This window comes from Thunnus thynnus, chromosome 2, assembly GCF_963924715.1.
Source record: "Thunnus thynnus chromosome 2, fThuThy2.1, whole genome shotgun sequence".
NCBI classification, from domain to species: Eukaryota; Metazoa; Chordata; class Actinopteri; order Scombriformes; family Scombridae; genus Thunnus; species Thunnus thynnus.
Window position 1 is genome coordinate 37,187,249 of NC_089518.1, and position 20,356 is coordinate 37,207,604.

Genomic DNA, 20,356 nt, shown 5'->3' on the forward strand with positions numbered 1-20,356 from the left:
GTTCAGCTTTTATCAGGACGGCTGCTTTACTCCAGTTTCACTGTATGAACCTGGACTGTGTGTGTGACCTTTTGGATGTGTAGAACAACACAGAACATTAATTAACATTAGATCCTGACCAATCCTGTCAACCCATCACAGACAGAATAGGTCAAACACAGGCAGTATGAAGAGATCTCTACAGATTACAACTTTTTTGAGGACAGAGCAAAGGACTGATTGTACAGAGTTGTAGCCTTGACTGGTTCTCTCTTTATCTATCAACGGGAGAGTTCACAGTCATGTGGCTTCAGAGAAAAGCTGAAAAATGCAGAAAAATACACATTAAAAAAGAAATCTGATTACTCTCTGCTTTGGACATTAGCCTGATTTCTGAAACATCATATGAGTGGCACCCAACTGTGTTAGCTTATGCTGGTCAGGAACAAGACTGTAAATACTAACTGTAATATACAGACTTAAAGAAGATGTTTATTTAGTCATATTTTGATAACAACAACAAAGAAGAAAAGAATGTTAAGAATATACTGAGTGAACATGGAAAAATGAGGTGCTGGTAGGTGTAATTTTACACTGTGGATAGTGGCAGGAGCCAGCTGACTGAGGGAATCCCAGAACTAGCAGCTCTGATTTCAGGAACAAGAAGTCAGGAGCTCAAACAGGGAGAAACGATACTCTTGTCTTGCTGAGGGGTAGCAGCAGTAATGATCCATGTTTGGTGTGTAGAATAAACACATATTTGCAGACATATTCATTGCACATGTAAGAGGACTAACTTGTTGTAGCAACCTCAGTGAAAAAGGATAAAGTCACCCACGTTTCATAGACATTTAACAAACAATAAGGCCAGATATTTTATGGTAGCCTGTGGTCTTTCAGCAGCAAAATAATAAGCTGACATTTAGAGACAACACAGTGGCAATTTGGAAAAAAAAAGCCACCCGGAAGCAGACTGATGGCCAGTAAAGTCATTATGCCATTATGTCAGACATCACATTCTCTATTATTACTTGGTTTGGTAATCTCTAAACAGGTGCCAAGAACAGGTTGCAATGCTCAAAGTAGACAGCAAGATCATTTAACTGTCCCACATTTTCTGTAAGAGAACAGTTTTTCAAAGGCTCAAATCATCGACAACATATTAAACATACTCTATGTTTAGCCATATTGTCACTTGATGTATTTCATGTATTTGATATTTTATGTAATAAGGTAAATAGAACAGCATAGAATTAATAACATAGGTAGTTTGATGATTTATTTGAGTAAATTAAATTACTGTACCACACACTTACTTTACATCAAAAGAGGTTCACACTCACATTTGCAGATAAAACAAGTCTGATACGCCTTGTACAATGAATCAAGTAAAGTTCATTTGTTTAGCCCATTACATGTCTCAAACACCCTCTGATCTTAACCTTCATGGAGATAAGAAGGGCATTTCAAAGAAGGACCCCCCCCCCCCCAACTTAGATGGCCAGGAGTGCAATAGGTGCTGAGAGGGGCGGCTGATGATTAGCATAATACATGGAGACGTATAAACAGGTTGAATGAGTAAGCAGCATAATACATGGAGCTAACAGGGCAATAGTAATATCTATTAAAGATGCCAGGAGAGTCATAGGCACAGCTACAGAATCAGATTTGTTTTATCTGCAAATATCTGGTCTAAAATAAATATTTGTCTTTATACATCTGTACATCCAGGAAGTCTCTTGGGACGTATAATCTCCTTCTCAAGGGAAACCTGTCACACAGTTACATAAAAACACACATTTTTAATTTTAATTCCAACAATCATCAAACACACAAAGAAAAAAAACAGAACCGGAGGGAGAGACATGAAAAAGATAAAATTTGACTATTTCTTAATGTACTTGAAGACCTTGAAGGGCAGTGTTTCAAGTTCAGAGCAGACTGTAGGGATCTAGTCTGATAGCCATTAGAAATGGGGGACAGCATTTCTGCTTGACTAATGCTTGTAAATATTTACTTCTGTTTGTCATTCTTCTTCTTTTTTTCCCCTACTCTCCTTCCTCCTTTCAAGTGTCATAATAAATGTAAAATAATGACCTGCAAGTCTCCAAAAATCCAGAACATTTGGTTTTCCTGCAGAAATCTGTCTGTATCAATCAGTTTTTTAACTTAATAAAGGAAACCATATTTCTTATTTACATGCTTTCAGAAACCAGTCTACTATCAAAAGCTGAGAATAATTATACATGTATATGTATATGTATATATATATATATATATATATATATATATATATATATATATATATATATATATATATATATATATATATAAATCCCCCCCCCCCTCCGATGGGGGGTGGTGGTGTGTCTTCCTCAAGCTTGGGTCCTCTACCAGGAGCCTGGGAGTTTGAGGGTTCTGCACAGTGTCTTAGCTGTTCCTAGGACTGCGCTCCTCTGGACAGAGACCTCAGATGTTGTACCTGGAATCTGCTGGAGTCACTCTCCCAGTTTGTGGGTCACAGCCCCCAGTGCTCCAATTACCACTGGCACCACTGTTGCCTTTACTCCCCACATCTTCTCTAGCTCCTCCTTCAGCCCTTGGTATTTTTCAATCTTCTCATATTCCTTCTTCTTGATGTAGCTGGCGCTTGGGATTGCTACATCTATCACTACTGCATTCTTCTGTTGTTTGTCAATCAACACGATGTCCTGTTGGTTAGCCATCACCAGTTTGTCAGTCTGGATCAGGAAGTCCCACAGGATCTTGGCTTGGTCATTCTCAACCACCTTAGGAGGTGTCTTCCATTGTGACCTTGGGACCTCCAACCCATACTCAGTGCAGATGTTCCTGTACACTATGCCAGCCACTTGGTTATGGCGTTCCATGTACGCTGTTCCTGCCTGCATCTTACACCCTGCTATTATGTGCTGAACTGTTTCAGGAGCATCTTTGCACAGCCTGCACCTGGGCTCCTGTCTGGTGTGGTAGATCCCTGCCTCTATGATCTTGTACTGAGTGCCTGTTCTGGTGCTGCCATGATCAGTGCTTCTGTATTGTCCTTCAGTCCAGCTTTTTCCAGCCACTGGTAGGATTTCTTGATATTAGCCACTTCTTCTATCTGTCGGTGTTACATGCCGTGTAGGGGCTTGTCCCTCCATGATGGTTCCTCCTCCTCCTCCTCTGCATCATCGGGTTTCTGCTGCCTGAGGTCTTCACTTAGCAGTTCATCTTTGGGGGCCATCTTCCTGATGTATTCCTGGATGTTGGTTGTTTTGTCCTGGACAGTGGCTCTGATGCTCACCAGTCCTCAGCCTCCCTCCTTCCGCTTAGTGTACAGTCTCAGGGTGCTGGACATGGGATGAAACCCTCCATGCATTGTGAGGAGCTTCCTTGTCTTGATATCGGTGGCCACTATCTCCGCCTTTGGCCAGCTTACTATACCAGCGGGGTATCTGAGAACTGGCAGGGTGTACGTGTTGATGGCTCGTATCTTGTTCTTCCCATTCAGCCGACTTTTCAGGACCTGCCTTACTCTGTGTAGGTATTTGGCTGTGACTGACTTCCTTGTGGCCTCCTCAAGGTTCCCATTTGCCTGCAGGGTCCCAAGGTATTTGTAGCTGTCCTGAACATCTGCAATGCTGCCTTCTAGTAATTCAATCCCCTTGGTTCTGATCATCTTCTCTCTTTGATACCATCCGACCACACTTATCCACTTCGGAACTGGTACCCGTAGCCACTCTTTGAGATGATCTGGCTGAGGAGGTTCAGGCCTATGCAGAACAGCAGCAGGGATAGTGCATCACCTTGGTATGAAACAACCAACATCCAGGAATACATCAGGAAGATGGCCTACAAAGATGAACAACACTTCTGGAGGATACTGGATGGCTTTAACCCCATTTGTTTTGTACTTAACCTGAGTGATGTCCTGTCTAATAATGTCCTTGTTGGTGGTCAAGACCTGGTAGTACGTGTACCCATACTCATCTCCTTCCCAGGGAAGGAAGAAGGCCTTGTGCTCAGGAACCACCTTCCCAAGTCCGTACTCGTTCTTCAGTAAGGCCCTAGGTCGGGGTTGTAGAGGCCAGCCGAACACCCATACCGATATTTGCAGACGTATTCACGGCGACTAGCATACCCGTTGTAAATTGAAACAGCTCCATTAGGGATGGAACCACTCCAGGGCTGCCATTCAAGGTAAGTGCTTTCAAAAATTAAGGAGGGATACTGATTCTGGCTTTTCTCAAACTCAGGAGGGGTCAGCTGAGCCAACATTGATCCATTAGCAGTGATTTTAGGAATCCTGTCCTCTAGGTCTGGGTTCAATGCAGGAACTATTTTTAAAAAAGGAAAAGGGACAGAGAGACAATCACATCAAATCAAAAAAATTTAAATCATGAATGCTTTGTGGGGCGAAACAAGAAAGAAACAAATCATAAAGCCGATGTTAAATCTTAAGCTAAATGAGAGATTTTTCATGATGTGGGTGATCTTGGGTCTCATTTATAAAACAGTGCATAGGATCCATACTAAAAGTGTATGCGCACACAAAAGCCAAAAAAGGCATGCGCCTCCAAATAAATCAGATTTATAAACCGTGCATACACATGAATGCGAGCATGTTTCCCTTTATAAATCTTAATCCACCTGGAAACGTGGATCAGCCTCATATCCTGCCCTCTACACACCCACATTCAACCATAAATGGTCAATGCGAAAGCCTTCATGAATATTAATGTGCATGTGTTTTTTTCGCCTGACCAATCAGTCTCTCTGTCTTAAGAAGCTTGACCAATCAGTGTTGAGAGTCAACGCATCAGACTTTAAGTTAAGACTTGAATTGGATCATATCTTTTAAAATTGAAAGGTGCTTATGGAATAGTTATGGCTCACTGGCACAAGCACAAATAACATTGCTGGCTTGAATGTTTTTTGATAAAGTGAATCTATAATTAATGTGTGATATGAAATGAAATTAAATGTGTGAGAAGATTATTATACAATCTGGCTTCAATTCACCACCTCACCATCTGCATCGCCAGTTTCTCCTGTCTCCAAAATGTCATGGGTCAGAGTTCATACACAGGTGCGCACATTTACCCATCAAGTTTGTATAGATCACAACATTTGCATGGGAAGTACCGTACACCTCTTTCAAGCCCCATTTCGTACATATACAACTGTTATAAATGAGACCCCTGATCTTTTAAAAACCAAGGAGCACAGATCCAATACTAACAACCTAAACCATTAAGAAATTCGTAGCAGTGAACTCAAAACTACAAAATTGTTTCTGCATATTATTATTTTTCATCTTGATGCTGTTTTTTACACATTGTTACTCAAACACTTTTTGGCAAACATTTCCATTACAAACTTTTTCCTTCCCTGTCTTAATGAAACCTAAGAGAAACAAACATACACAAGGGACATAATACCAGTTTCTATTTACTTTTTTGGAGCTCTGAACTCTTCTTTACAATATCCTGAAGACTGGCCGAGGACAGAGCCGGCAGGGCCAGCAGCAACAACACTGACAGCTTCATCTGGAGATTAAACACAGAACAAAATCATCATTCATTCATGATCTTGTGGTTTAGAGGCATACATTGTAACCACAACATCCCTGGTTTGTGTGATACAGCCCTCTGCATTGCTGACATTGGAGTCTGGACTGTATTTCCATGCAAAATTAGTTTTTGCATTAAGATTTGTGTAGAAGAGGCAAAGCAAAAATGACAAAAATGACTTAGGTAAAATAAAAGAGTAAAATAAAAAAATATTTTCAAATTTACTCTGTAGTGAGTGAAATAAATTGTTTATTAATCTTATTCAGTCATTTTACTATTATTATATAACTCATAAACTAATCTATTTACTAAAATGTTCACAGCAGCTTTTATAGTCCAGCATCTGCGTTGTTCACATTTTTACCTTTAAAACCAAATTACGATAACACTTATTAAAACTGAGGTGAAAATGCAAAGGAATGTACTCACCATGATGCTCGTGCTCACTTAGTCCATCTGAAGTCACCTCCAAGTTTATACACTGTAGCTGCTTTATGGCTGAGTCATAAAACACATACTTTCATTTCCATGTGACTTTGACCTTGATCAAATGCACTATAATACTGTAAATAGACAATCGAAGAAAAAAAAACCTACAGTATAAACAGTAGGCTACAGGTTACGCTTTGTAACATCACAGAGTTAAAGACTGAGATGGTGTATATGTTGCACCCTGAACAAGTTCTCCAGGTTTACAGGACATTTTAGAACCTGATTTCTGAAATACCATGTCAATGGTAAAGCTGGTTTATATTAAGGTAAGGTAGTGCTGACAACAGAGTTTATCTGTTTATTAAATAAATTAATAAACTAAAATAAACTGTTTATTAATTAAATTTTAAACCAGAATCAAAGATAACAGCCAAGTTTCTTGCATTGGAGTTTACATTTAGTCGTAGAGGCCCAAGCGTGTTCATTATAGTGCTTGAGTAGTCTGCAGGACCGAAGATAAGGACCTCAGTTTTGTTCTGGCTTAGCTGTAGGAAGCTCTTTGCCATCCAGGATTGTACATCCTTATTGCAACTCAGCAGAGAGGATGGATCAGCAGGAGGTTCAGCTGGTATCGTCTGCATAACCATGGTAGGAGATATTGTATTTTCTAAAAATGGGCCCCAAAGGAAGTATACATATGGAGAATAAAATGGGGCCTACTATAGAACCTTGTGGTACTCCACAGGAAATGGGTGCAGAGGAAGACAATACATTATCAATTCCAACAAAAAACATTCATCAACTTGGGACACAACCAAAAAATGTTGAAATAGTTTGCAGATTGTTCTCCACACTTCTATTAGAAGGCTCTTAAGGCCAATTTGGATCAATGATTCAAGACTGAATGCAACTTGGGAAAGATTCCAAGATGTCTTATCATAAACGTTCTAAAACTGTGCCTTTGACATCAAAGCAACACACACAGCCACAGATTACTTTATAAAAGTTTAAAAGTTACTTTATAAAACTCTCCTGGAACAACAGGAGAAAAACTTCAAATCCTGTGTTCAAATTCTTGTTGACTCTTCAAACAAAAGAGTTGGGGAGCTTCAGAGAGAAGTGTTCATGACCCCAGGGTAAGTCTGGAATTCACACAAAAGGAATTTCATGACTTTAAAAACTTCTGCAAGACGTGGGGTGATACCTGCAAAGAAACCAAGAATGATGTGGAAACAGTCTGCAAAAGTCTTATCTCACTCAATGATAAAACTGATTATATAGTAGGTCAGTCTAGACAAAATAATATGATCATTGATGGCATCAATGAATCAGTCAATGAAAAATGGTCTGACTCTGTGGATAAAGTGAAGAAGCTGCTGTCTGAGAAGCTACACATAGACCACCGCAAAATTGAGTTGGAGCAGATCCACAGATCTGGAAAGTTTTTACCATCCTCCACCAGGCCCAGGCCCATTGTTTCCAAGTTTCTGCGTTATAAGGACAAACTGGAGGTCCTCAGCAAAGCCAAAGCCCTGAAAGGCACTGACATTTTCATAAATGAGGATTTCCCTGAAGCTGTTCGACAGAAGCAAAAAGAACTTCTCCCAGCCATGAGGGCTGCCATGGAGAAGGGGGAGATTGCCTACCTGCGGTATGATAAACTCGTTGTACACCTACCATCCAAGAAACCTGCACTGCAGCCTAGGCAGAACAATGCTATGCCTCTGACTTCTGATCATTGGTCATTATACTCTTACTCTAACTTACACATACCTCATACATACAGTATCATACTTAGTAATTCCAATATGTATCTCAGTATTTTGGTCTAACTATGTGCACTTCCATGCCCATGATGGACTACAGCTTTCTTTGTCATCACTGTCACAACATCCTCTCAAATCCAACTGTTTATTGTACTTGCTGTAAAAAGTGTTATCACCTGAGATGCACACCTATCAATGAAAATGAAATGGATGAATGGAGCTTGGACTTGTTCTAAATGTGTCTCCATATTTCCTTATCATGACACTGATGATAATGACTTGGTTGTTGATATAAATTGTGATTATAGGATGCCAACTGCTTCAAATCATGTTTTTCAATCCTTTTGATTCAAGTCTGTATAGTGACACTAAATTTATGGAGCAGTTTGACCCTGATTCAACATTTTTTTAGCTCTTTCAGTATTAATGGATTTAACAGTTTATTACTTGACATGCCAAAGCAGTTCTCAGCTTTTCATTTAAACATTTGTAGTCTCTCCAAAAATAATGATTTATTTCAACACTTTTTATCTTCATTAAATTATGAATTCTCAGTTATAGCACTTTCAGAAACTTGGTTGTCTGATGAGTCAACATCTCTCTATGTCATCCCAAATTATCATGTTTTGCATCATTGTAGGATGGCAAGAACTGGTGGAGGTGTATCTATATATTTACATAATGAATTTCAATATAAGCATAGAGATGATCTAACTCTCAGCTCTGAGTGTAGTGACATTGAATCCCTATTCCTTGAAATACCCTCCTGTGATAGTTTTGATGGTAAAAGTGTCATTATAGGTTGCGTTTACAAGCCTCCAGACACAAACATTAAAAACTTCAATTCTAGTCTTGCTTGCGTCTTGGACAAAATTAACCAAGAAGAAGACCTTAAAATTGCTAAAGTAGTTCCTGTGTTTAAATCTGGAGATCGTAGTTCTTTTAACAATCACCAGCCTATTTCTGTCCTCCCATGCTTTTCAAAGATTTTGGAGAGGTTGGTTTACAACAGAATGATAAAATAAACTAATGATAACAATGAATACGCTTCGGGAATATTTCTTGATTTATCTAAAGCTTTTGACACTGTTAATCATGACATCTTACTCCAAAAACTGTTACACTATGGTTTTACTGGAATTACTTATAAATGGTTTTATAATTATATTCATAATCGACAACAGTCTGTTATCATGAATGGATGGTCATTGGATAGTGCCATTTTAACATGTGGGGTCCCACAGGGATCTATTCTAGGACCACTCCTATTCCTTATTTATATTAATGACCTGGCTGTAGCATTGTCCTCCTTGTTTCCAGTACTTTTTGCTGATGATACTAATTTATTTCTCTCACATACTAATTTCTCTGTACTTATGGCCAAAGCTAATTCTGACTTAGGAAATATTTCCAAATGGTTCAAATTAAATAAATTATCTATCAATGTCAAAAATCAAATTTTATCATAAATCATACATCAAAAAATAAAAAATATTGTAAACCTAATTCTTATCTCTCCATTGGAAATAACTCAATTACCTGGGTATCATCCACGAGTTTCCTTGGAGTCCTGATTGATGAAACTCTAAGTAGGAAGAGTCATATTCATTTTGTTTGCAATAAAATGTCCAAATCCACTGGCATCATTGGCAAATTTCGATGTTTGGTTCATCAGAAATGTTTATTAACTCTTTATTACAGCCTAATTTATCCGTACCTCATATATTGCAATATTATTTGGGGATCTACTTATCCCACCCACCTTCGTTAGCTTTATATTTTGCAGAAAAAGTTTTGCAGAATTGCTACATTTAGCAGTAGGGCTGACAACTCAGCCCCTCTCTTCAATCAACTCAAGATCAGCCTCTTTCGCTTCACTTCCCTTGTAAAGCATTTTTCCAGCCTAATGGAGATGTACACAACTATAATACTAGACATGCCAAATGTTTACACCTCCCAATATTCCATACAGGCTCTGTCAATTCTCCATTAGATATAGGGGGGCTCAGCTGTGGAACAGTTATATTCAAATTGAATTTCAGTCTACTTCTCTCAAGAATTTCAAATATAAGCTTAGGACCTGTCTGATGAGCCAAACTCAAACTTAACCTAAATAATTAACTAACTAACTAAGTAAAAGTTTGCTTCAGTAAGCATGCGCACACACTCTCATGTGCGCACACACACTCACTTGCTCACTTACACACACTTATACATTTACACCAAAACACACACACACCCCCATTACATTATTTTATCTGTTTTGTTTCTTTGTTTGGTTTGTGATGCTTATTTTATGTTTGTTTTTGACTCTGTGGTTGTTTGTTTATTTTTGTGGATCACATGACTTTTGTTTCTGTTTATAATACGTAATGAGGTGAGATTACTCCCATAAGCCCCTAGGGGTTTTCTAAATCTCACCTGCACAATCTGTTTCTCCTCTTTTGTTGTGTTGTTTTATGTTGTTTTGTTTTTACTGTGCAAATAAATAAATAAAATAAAAATAAATCATTGATCTGAGCTAGGCTTTTGTTTCCTCCAGCTTAATAAAGGTTTAATTTTTACCATTCTGTTGGTAAGACATGGAAGGAAAACCACAGTGTCCAGTGTTGAAGGCCCATCAATTATAGTTTGAGTCAACAACCAATGCTCTCCTTCTGAATTAGAGAGAAAGAGCTGTATAAATCTCAAAATGTTCCCTTAAGTGTTGCTTGTATAATTTGTCGCACGAAGGTTACTGGGTACCACCTCTGTCCTTTGCTAAGATAAGGCCTGGTAAAATAGAGTTTAGGGATTAATAACCCATTAAAGTAAACAGAAAGGTAAGGCAGTAATAGTGTGGACACATCTCTCCACATCAGGTTGTTGTACTTTTGATCTGGGGCTGTTTTTCATGGTTTGGCCTTGGCCGCTTTGTGCCAATGTTCCTTTCCTGTTTCAACCTGATAATGACCCCGTGTACAAAACCAGCCCCTTAAAGAAATGGTTTTCTGGGTTTGGTGAGGAAGAACTTAACTGGCCTGCACAGAGCCATGACCTCAGCCCTATCCAACACATTTGGGATGAACTGGAACGCCAACTTTAATCCAGGTCTTATTGCCCAACATCAGTGTTGGACCTCACTAATGCTCTGTGACTGTAGGTTACAGGAGTTCACACTCCAGCTTCATATAAAGTGAACAATATAAATAATAGTTAAGTTGTGAGGCCAGAGGTTTGCACCTGCCTCCAGTCTTGCTAATTTAATTAGAATAAACAGGCAAATAAAACTGATGGATTCATTAAATCTGAAGAGTTTATTTAGTTTATAGAATGTTTCTTCACACCATGATCCAAAGACACAAGGGCTGGAAAAACACACCATAAACACGCTTGTTTGATTCAAAGTAAAACAGAAATTAAGTTGACCGTTTCCTTTGATAAAATAAGGCCGGGTAAAATAAAGATCAGAGATTATTAACCTATAAAAGAAAACATTTTTATTTATTGGACTGATAAAGAGACAACCTGTTATCCTCAGAGAGCTAGCAACTGAGCTGTCAAAATGATGTCTGCATCAGCTTAAGTACACAGATTTTTTGTTAGTTAAGCATACAGTAAGTATAAGTAGGTCCATGATCACCCATTACAGTAGCTATGTGTATGCAATAAAATATTTAACACAGAAGTCCTGTGAAGAAATAGTATTATTAACTGTAATATACTTTAAGTACAAGTATTCAAATTATATCTTGAATATATGAACAGGAAAAAAAAACCCAAATGTAAACAAGGAACATTAAAAAATATGCCCCCTTTACTGTGATAAGGCCAGAAAAATGTTATGGCAATTATCAGTTTGTTCTTTCTTTATTTCTTTGATAGTAGTGACAAAGATTAAAGGAAAAAACGACACGTCTTTCTTAATATTTTTATATATGAGTTGTATTATTTGTATTTTATGTAATATTTTTTACTCTTTCAGTAGAAGTACCAATGTGATTTATCTGCTTGGCTTCTTATCAGTGTCCTCATCATCAAGCCACAAAGCACTTCAATGTAATTTTGTGCACCACCTTAATTAAACTGTATAAAAACATAAAAGTTTAAAACAAATACAATTCTTTGAAAGCCCTGTCAATAAAAACAAGCTTTTTGAACCATTGAACGTCTCTTTTTTTATCAGTGAAAAGGTTCTGGATCACCATTGCAGTATTAAAAGAAAATGTTGTCATACTATTACTGTACCACTCCACTGTAAGTGAATATCCATATTGCCCTGCTGATTGTACAAACAGATGTAGCAACTGCTTTCCATGCATCCTCATATGTTAATTAATATGGTCAGAAAAATGATAGAGGAACCCTCCTTCCACTTGAGGATCTCAAAGTTGTCTTCATTCACAAGAATCTCAAACTAGGAGTCACGATACTCTTTGTTTCCATAGGGGTAGTGACAGTAAGAACCTATGTCCGGGTTGTAGAAGCCGGCATTGCACTTGCAATTGTTGTAAATTGAAACTGATTCGTTAGAGAGAGAACCCCTCCACCTCTGCCATTTCAGTTTGGCATTCATTAACTGCTTCACAGGGAAAAACAAAGAAGAGCGAAAAACACAAAAAGTTAGCAGCTTAAAACAATGCAGTTTTTGTTTTGTTTTAAAATGCTTAATCAAATTCTCTCCATTTGCTCCACTGTGTTTGAGGTCAATGACTTTTTTACCATTTCTGTGCTGTGAGCTTCGCTACAGAGTCAGCAGGGCCGGCAGCAACAAGAATGACAGCTTCATCTGGAGATGTAACACAGAATAAAATCAAAGTTTATAATGTGGCATTAAACCAACAAACCAGCTGAGCCATCAAAACCACTAAATGACAGAGTTTGTGTTGACAGACAGTAATACAAGGTGTAATGATTAAATGTTAAGGGAAAAAGTGTTACTTGAATGTGAGGTAGGGAAGGGTTGGAAAAACAGCTTCACAAATTAGGAAATCCAAATGTAATTCCAATGAAACGAAAAAACAGAAATTAAGTTGACCTTTTTCCTTTGATGAGACAAGCCCAGGTAAAATAGAGTTTAGGGATTAGTAACCTACTAAAAAAACCAGAAAGGTAAGGCAGTAATAGTGTGGACACATCTCTCCACATCAGGTTGTTGTACTTTTGATCTGGGGCTGTTTTTCATGGTTTGGCCTTGGCCACTTTGTGCCAATGTTCCTTTCCTGTTTCAACCTGATAATGACCCCGTGTACAAAACCAGCTCCTTAAAGAAATGGTTTTCTGGGTATGGTGAGGAAGAACTTAACTGGCCTGCACAGAGCCATGACCTCAGCCCTATCCAACACATTTGGAGTGAACTGGAATGCCAGGTCTTATGCCCAACATCAGCATTGGACCTCACTAATGCTCTGTGATGTTAGGTTACAGGAGTTCACACTCCAGCTTCATATAAGGTGAACAATATAAATAATAGTTAAGAGTTGTGAGGCCAGAGGTTTGCACCTGCCTCCAGTCTTTGTGCTAATTTGTAAATGTAAATGTAAACAAGTGACATTAAAAAATATGCCCCCTTTACTGTGATAAGGCCAGAAAAATGTTATGGCAATTATCAGTTTGTTCTTTCTTTATTTCTTTGATAGTAGTGACAAAGATTAAAGGAAAGGACGACACGTCTTTCTTAATATTTTTATATATGAGTTGTATTATTTGTATTTTATGTAATATTTTTTACTCTTTCAGTAGAAGTACCTATGTGATTTATCTGCTTGGCTTCTTATCTGTGTCCTCATCATCAAAGCACTTCAATGTAATTTTGTGCACCACCTTAATTAAACTGTATAAAAACATAAAAGTTTAAAACAAATACAATTCTTTGAAAGCCCTGTCAATAAAAACAAGCTTTGAACCATTGAACGTCTCATTTTTTATCAGTGAATACGTTCTGGATCACCATTGCACTATTAAAATAAAATGTTGTGTCATACTATTACTGTACCACTCCACTGTAAGTGAATATCCATATTGCCCTGCTGATTGTACAAACAGATGTAGCAACTGCTTTCCATGCATCCTCATATGTTAATTAATATGGTCAGAAAAAACGATACTCTTTGTTTCCATAGGGGTAGTGACAGTAAGAACCTATGTCCGGGTTGTAGAAGCCGGCATTGCACTTGCAATTGTTGTAAATTGAAACTGATTTGTTAGAGAGAGAGCCCCTCCACCTCTGCCATTTCAGTTTGGCATTACTATCAGTCATGGAGGAGAAAGGGTGAGCCTGCCTCTTTTGTCTTAACTTAGCGGGAGAAGGAGGAGATTGACGTGTTGGCACCAACATGTTAACAGCCAGTTCAGGAACTCTGTCCTGTAGATCTGGCTTCAGCAAGGAGACTGTATAAAAGAAGAAAGTCATAAAAGAAAGGGAAAAGGCAGAGACAGAAACAATGTTTGTGTATGTAAACCAAATCAAATATTAATTTATTTAATATTCATTTGATTAAAAGTAGTAGATGTTTTTCATTAACTGCTTCACAGGAAAAAAAGGAGGCGAAAAACACAAAAAGTTAGCAGCTTAATACAACAATAACAATGCAGTTTTTGTTTTGTTTTAAAATGCTTAATCAAATTCTCTCCATTTGCTCCACTGTGTTTGAGGTCAATGACTTTTTTTACCATTTCTGTGCTGTGAGCTTCGCTTCACAATGTCCTGAAGACTGGCTGAGGACAGAGCCAGCAGGGCCGGCAGCAACAACAAGAATGACAGCTTCATCTGGAGATGTAACACAGAATAAAATCAAAGTTTATAATGTGGCATTAAACCAACAAATCAGCTGAGCCATCGAAACCACTAAATGACAGAGTTTGTGTTGACAGACAGTAATACAAGGCGTAATGATTAAATATTGAAGTAAAATCTGAATCTGATATGATGGAAATCACTCAAATAGTTTTGAAACTGTTATTTAAAGCAACAATATTCATGTTTTTTCTCATTTGTTTGTTTGAAATTTGCAGAATACAGTATCTCAAACATTAGCTCATCTATTGATAACATGTTAGTAATTAACAGTAACAGTAGCATTCATATTCTGTTTTACAGGTCAATATTGTGAATTAAACAAATTTTTAAAAAAAAAAAATTTAAAAAATTGAATATTTACTGTGAAAATACAACAAAAAGCACTCACAATCATAGTCACAGGTCCACCTGAGTCAGGCTCATGAAGCTACTGTAGTGCTGTGACAGATTTACATGGACTCTGACTCAGGTGCGTAGCCAGTAAAGTATGGAGGACCACAAGGGTCACGGAAATAGTAATAAAACATTTTATTAATTAATAATTAATTGTACAATTAAAAAGAGGGATTATGAAAAGAATTTACAAATAATATAATTATCCATCAATAAATTGTTCAAATTAAAAAGGGATTTACAAAAACAACTTTAAAATAGTCAATAAAAACATCACTTAAAAATGCATTAATGAATTCCTAAATAAAAGATGGAATCTATTTGAAAATACAGTTTTAAAAAGATAAATAAAGAACTAAATTTGTAAACTGAATTAAGAATATAGCTTTCAATCACACAGCTCGCAATTTGTAATACCTTGAAGTCCAAAAAATAAATAAATAAATAAAACGTATTTAATTCTTATAAAGAAAATCAGAATCGCCAAAAATCCAAGAAAATCGCAGTCGGTGCATCATTAATATTAATATGAAATCACAGCTGTGTCATTTTTGTTAAATGACTCGGACTCAGACACAGGTAATGGGGACTCGGACTCGACTTAGTGACTCGACTACAACACTGACACAGAGAACTAAAATCTTTCTTTCTTTCTTTCTTTCTTTCTTTATTATTATGGGACATCAGACCTAAATTTGATCCCCTAAACATGCTCAAAAACTCACCAAATTTGGCACACACATCAGGTCTGGTGAAAAATTTGATTAAAAAAACGTAAAAATTAACCCCTAAAGTGCCAAAGTGTGCTCTCTAGCGCCACCTATGTAACAAAATGGCTGCCACAGCCCATAGGAATGCCATAGAGAGATCAAACCAAAACTCAATTATTCGTCTCATCAAGACCTACAAATTATACACTGACACCCCTGACCTAAATCCAACACAAAGTTCGCAATTAGCCTTTTCAAAATAAGACTACTTTTGCCCCTGAACAAATGCTATCTCCTCCAAGGGCGTTAATGGTATCAGCTTCAAACTTTAATAGGTGACTTTTGACACTATGCTGAAAAAAGTTATTAAACACTTTGTAATAACTCGAACAGTTTGGATTTTATAAGCCCTGAACGTTGCAGTGCCACATCACACCTTACAATGTAAACCAATGGGGAGGCATGACCTTTGTGTCAAACAGAGGCTTCTGACATCTAAACTATAAGTCTGACCACTTTCAAACCTGTATCAATGGATTCGAAACGAAATTTCCTACTAAAAAATTATTTTTAATGTAAGCTTTGACCAAAGTCATGGGATTTATGAGGAGATTTCACCATAAGCGTACTCTAAAATCCTCCTCTCCAACTGCTCCTGGTGATGTCACTCCCTCAGTGCTGTGAAACATTCCGCAATACACACTCATTATAAAATCACAGGAGGAGCAAGAAAAGACTTTAAACTCACACTCTAATATCTCAAAAACAATAAAAGATAGAAAAAACATGTAAGTTCAAGATTTGTAGGTCAAAGTCTTGTGACTCATTTAAAGTTCAAATGAAGTCTGTATCTAAAACTATGTGGAAGCAGTAAATATTCAAAAAGGTGTGAGTTCGCTGACACTCTCCATTCAAATATATGAGTATTTTTTTGTGTCCAGCTGCAGTTACTTATTGTCTCTACACACCTGACAGTATACATGTCAATCAAACTTTGACCAGATCATGTGGGTTAAAAGTCTTTCCTTTTCTAAAAATAGACTTGATGAAAATCAGGAAAATAATTTGTTTTACACACAAACTCATCAAGAGTTTTCAATTTACTAATTGAAATTCAAGTGAATGGGCCCAAAACTTGCATAATTTTGATGACACAGGTGTGAGTAAGACAGACATGTCTCACCCTGCAGAAAATTCTCATCCTGTCAATCAAACTTTCAAAATAAAAGCACACCAAACTTGTAAGAAATATCCCTCGTTTTTAAAAAGCAAAATGATCTGATCCCGATGGACCAGAGTGCAAGGTCAAGACCAACGCTGCTTGCAGCTTTAATTACACATATACTTGTTTCTCTCATGCCTCAGGTCAAGCATCCCTGTTTAGTAACTGCCTCGACAACAAGACTTCAACATGCATGTTGTCGCCTTTCTGTACATCACCTGAAGTCCTGCTGAGCTTCACCTCCTGAGTGTCTGACAGAACGTCGGCTTCACAACACAAACACAGCAACATCCAAGAGGCTTGTATGGACTGGGACAGCAACTTCTACTTTGAGCCCAAACCAGATCCAACAACTTTTTATAATTTCTCTTTTTAATTGTACAATTAGTTATTAATTAATGAAGTGCTTTATTACTATTTCTGTGACGCTTGTGGTCCTCCATAGTAATGGGCCTGGGCAGCACTGGCCCACCCATCTAAGTTTGAGCAAAATACAATAAATGTACAATAATGTAACAATAAATGTAAACAAACAAAAAAAACAAAACTATATAAGGAAATAAATGAATATAAAAGTAATTTATTGTTGACTTAACGTGTGTGTTTGATTTTGTGATTTTGTGTCTTCTGATTAAAACAAAACTGTTGAAATAAGTTGTTGGAAGTCTCAGAGTGTAATTGGTTCCTCTGGTTCTGACACACAGATCTTCCTGAGCAGCCTTCAGCCAGCTCGCTGCTTTTCAGGTGATTTAACGTTAACGCTACAACAATGGCTAAATGAAGTTTCTTATGTGTTATTTGAAAAAAGTTGAGGAAGAAGAATCTCCACCACCTCCGTCGACTGAGTCCACCAGACTCATCAGCCCATAACAAGGTCAGCCCGGCCGCTCGCTTCCTGGCAGTACGGCGCTCTCTCCCGGTCAGCCTGATGCAGGTTTACCCATAGCTGCAGGAAGTGGCAGTGCTGGGGGAACTGCAGCCAGCATACGGGCCCATCTGTGTTGTTGCAATATTTTTATTTATTTATTTATTTTCTTTCATGTGCGAGCTGATCCGGCAAAAATAGTCCCTGCGTGTAAAGATAGTGCAGTGAGAAAAAGAACCGGGCGTGAGCTCACAGAGCACACATACCTGTTAGAATTGTCGCCGGCAGCCCGACTACTAAAAACTGTAGTTATCAACTTCACAAGACAGAGGAAACTTTCCAGAGGAAACAGAAATGAACTTTTAGCTTCTGAAATATATTTTTTAGCTCTGTTCTGATGGAGTTCAGCTTTTATCAGGACGGCTGCTTTACTCCAGTTTCACTGTATGAACCTGGACTGTGTGTGTGACCTTTTGGATGTGTAGAACAACACAGAACATTAATTAACATTAGATCCTGACCAATCCTGTCAACCCATCACAGACAGAATAGGTCAAACACAGGCAGTATGAAGAGATCTCTACAGATTACAACTTTTTTGAGGACAGAGCAAAGGACTGATTGTGCAGAGTTGTAGCCTTGACTGGTTCTCTCTTTATCTATCAAGGCGAGAGTTCACAGTCACGTGGATTCAGAGAAAAGCTGAAAAATGCAGAAAAATACACAATAAAAAAGAAATCTGATTACTCTCTGCTTTGGACATTAGCCTGATTTCTGAAACATCATATGAGTGGCACCCAACTGTGTTAGCTTATGCTGGTCAGGAACAAGACCTGTAAATACTAACTGTAATATACAGACTTAAAGAAGATGTTTATTTAGTCATATTTTGATAACAACAACAAAGAAGAAAAGAATGTTAAGAATATACTGAGTGAACATGGAAAAATGAGGTGCTGGTAGGTGTAATTTTACACTGTGGATAGTGGCAGGAGCCAGCTGACTGAGGGAATCCCAGAACTAGCAGCTCTGATTTCAGGAACAAGAAGTCAGGAGCTCAAACAGGGAGAAACGATACTCTTGTCTTGCTGAGGGGTAGCAGCAGTAATGATCCATGTTTGGTGTGTAGAATAAACACATATTTGCAGACATATTCATTGTACATGTAAGAGGACTTACTTGTTGTAGCAACCTCAGTGAAAAAGGATAAAGTCACCCACGTTTCATAGACATTTAACAAACAACAATGCCAGATATTTTATGGTAGCCTGTGGTCTTTCAGCAGCAAAATAATAAGCTGACATTTAGTAACAACACAGTGGCAATTTGGAAAAAAAAAAGCCACCCGGAAGCAGACTGATGGCCAGTAAAGTCATTATGCTCTTTTACAACTCCATGGTAGAGTCAGACATCACATTCTCTATTATTACTTGTTTTGGTAATCTCTAAACAGGTGCTAAGAACAGGTTGCAATACTCAAAGTAGACAGCAAGATCATTTAACTGTCCCACATTTTCTGTAAGTGAACAGTTTTTCAAAGGCTCAAATCATCGACAACATATTAAACATACTCTATGTTTAGCCATGTTGTCACTTGATGTATTTCATGTATTTGATATTTTATGTAATAAGGTAAATAGAACAGCATAGAATTAATAACATAGGTAGTTTGATGATTTATTTGAGTAAATTAAATTACTGTACCACACACTTACTTTACATCAAAAGAGGTTCACACTCACATTTGCAGATAAAACGCCTTGAACAATGAATCAAGTAAAGTTCATTTGTTTAGCCCATTACATGTCTCAAACACCCCCTGATCTTAACCTTCATGGAGATAAGAAGGGCATTTCAAAGAAGGACCCCCCCCCCCCCCAACTTAGATGGCCAGGAGTGCAATAGGTGCTGAGAGGGGCGGCTGATGATTAGCATAATACATGGAGAAGTATAAACAGGTTGAATGAGTAAGCAGCATAATACAGGGCAATAGTAATATCTATTAAAGATGCCAGGAGAGTCATAGGCACAGCTACAGAATCAGATTTGTTTTATCTGCAAATATCTGGTCTAAAATAAATATTTATCTTTATACATCTGTACATCCAGGAAGTCTCTTGGGACGTATAATCTCCTTCTCAAGGGAAACCTGTCACACAGTTACATAAAAACACACATTTTTAATTTTAATTCCAACAATCATCAAACACACAAAGAAAAAAAACAGAACCGGAGGGAGAGAAAAATTAAAAAAAAATAAAATTTGACTATTTCTTAATGTACTTGAAGACCTTGAAGGACAGTGTTTCAAGTTCAGAGCAGACTGTAGGGACACTGAATATTTCCCATTTAGATGATCTGGTCTGATAGCCATTAGAAATGGGGGAAAGCATTTCTGCTTGACTAATACTTGTAAATGTTTTACTTCTGTTTGTCATTCTTCTTCTTTTTTTCCCCTACTCTCCTTCCTCCTTTCAAGTGTCATAATAAATGTAAAATAATGACCTGCAAGTCTCCAAAAATCCAGAACATTTGGTTTTCCTGCAGAAATCTGTCTGTATCAATCAGTTTTTTAACTTAATAAAGGAAACCATATTTCTTATTTACATGCTTTCAGAAACCAGTCCACTATCAAAAG

General features: G+C 37.6%; 1 long non-coding RNA gene across 1 annotated transcript; it reads right to left on the reverse strand.

Moving 5' to 3' along the window:
• Positions 1–14,001: 14,001 nt before the first annotated feature.
• On the reverse strand, positions 14,002–14,969 carry LOC137172638 (uncharacterized). Its single transcript, XR_010925013.1, has 3 exons — positions 14,917–14,969; positions 14,402–14,498; positions 14,002–14,119 (listed from the first exon to the last, which is right to left on the reverse strand). It is a non-coding gene; the product is annotated as an uncharacterized lncRNA (long non-coding RNA).
• Between the last annotated feature and the right edge of the window lie 5,387 nt (positions 14,970–20,356).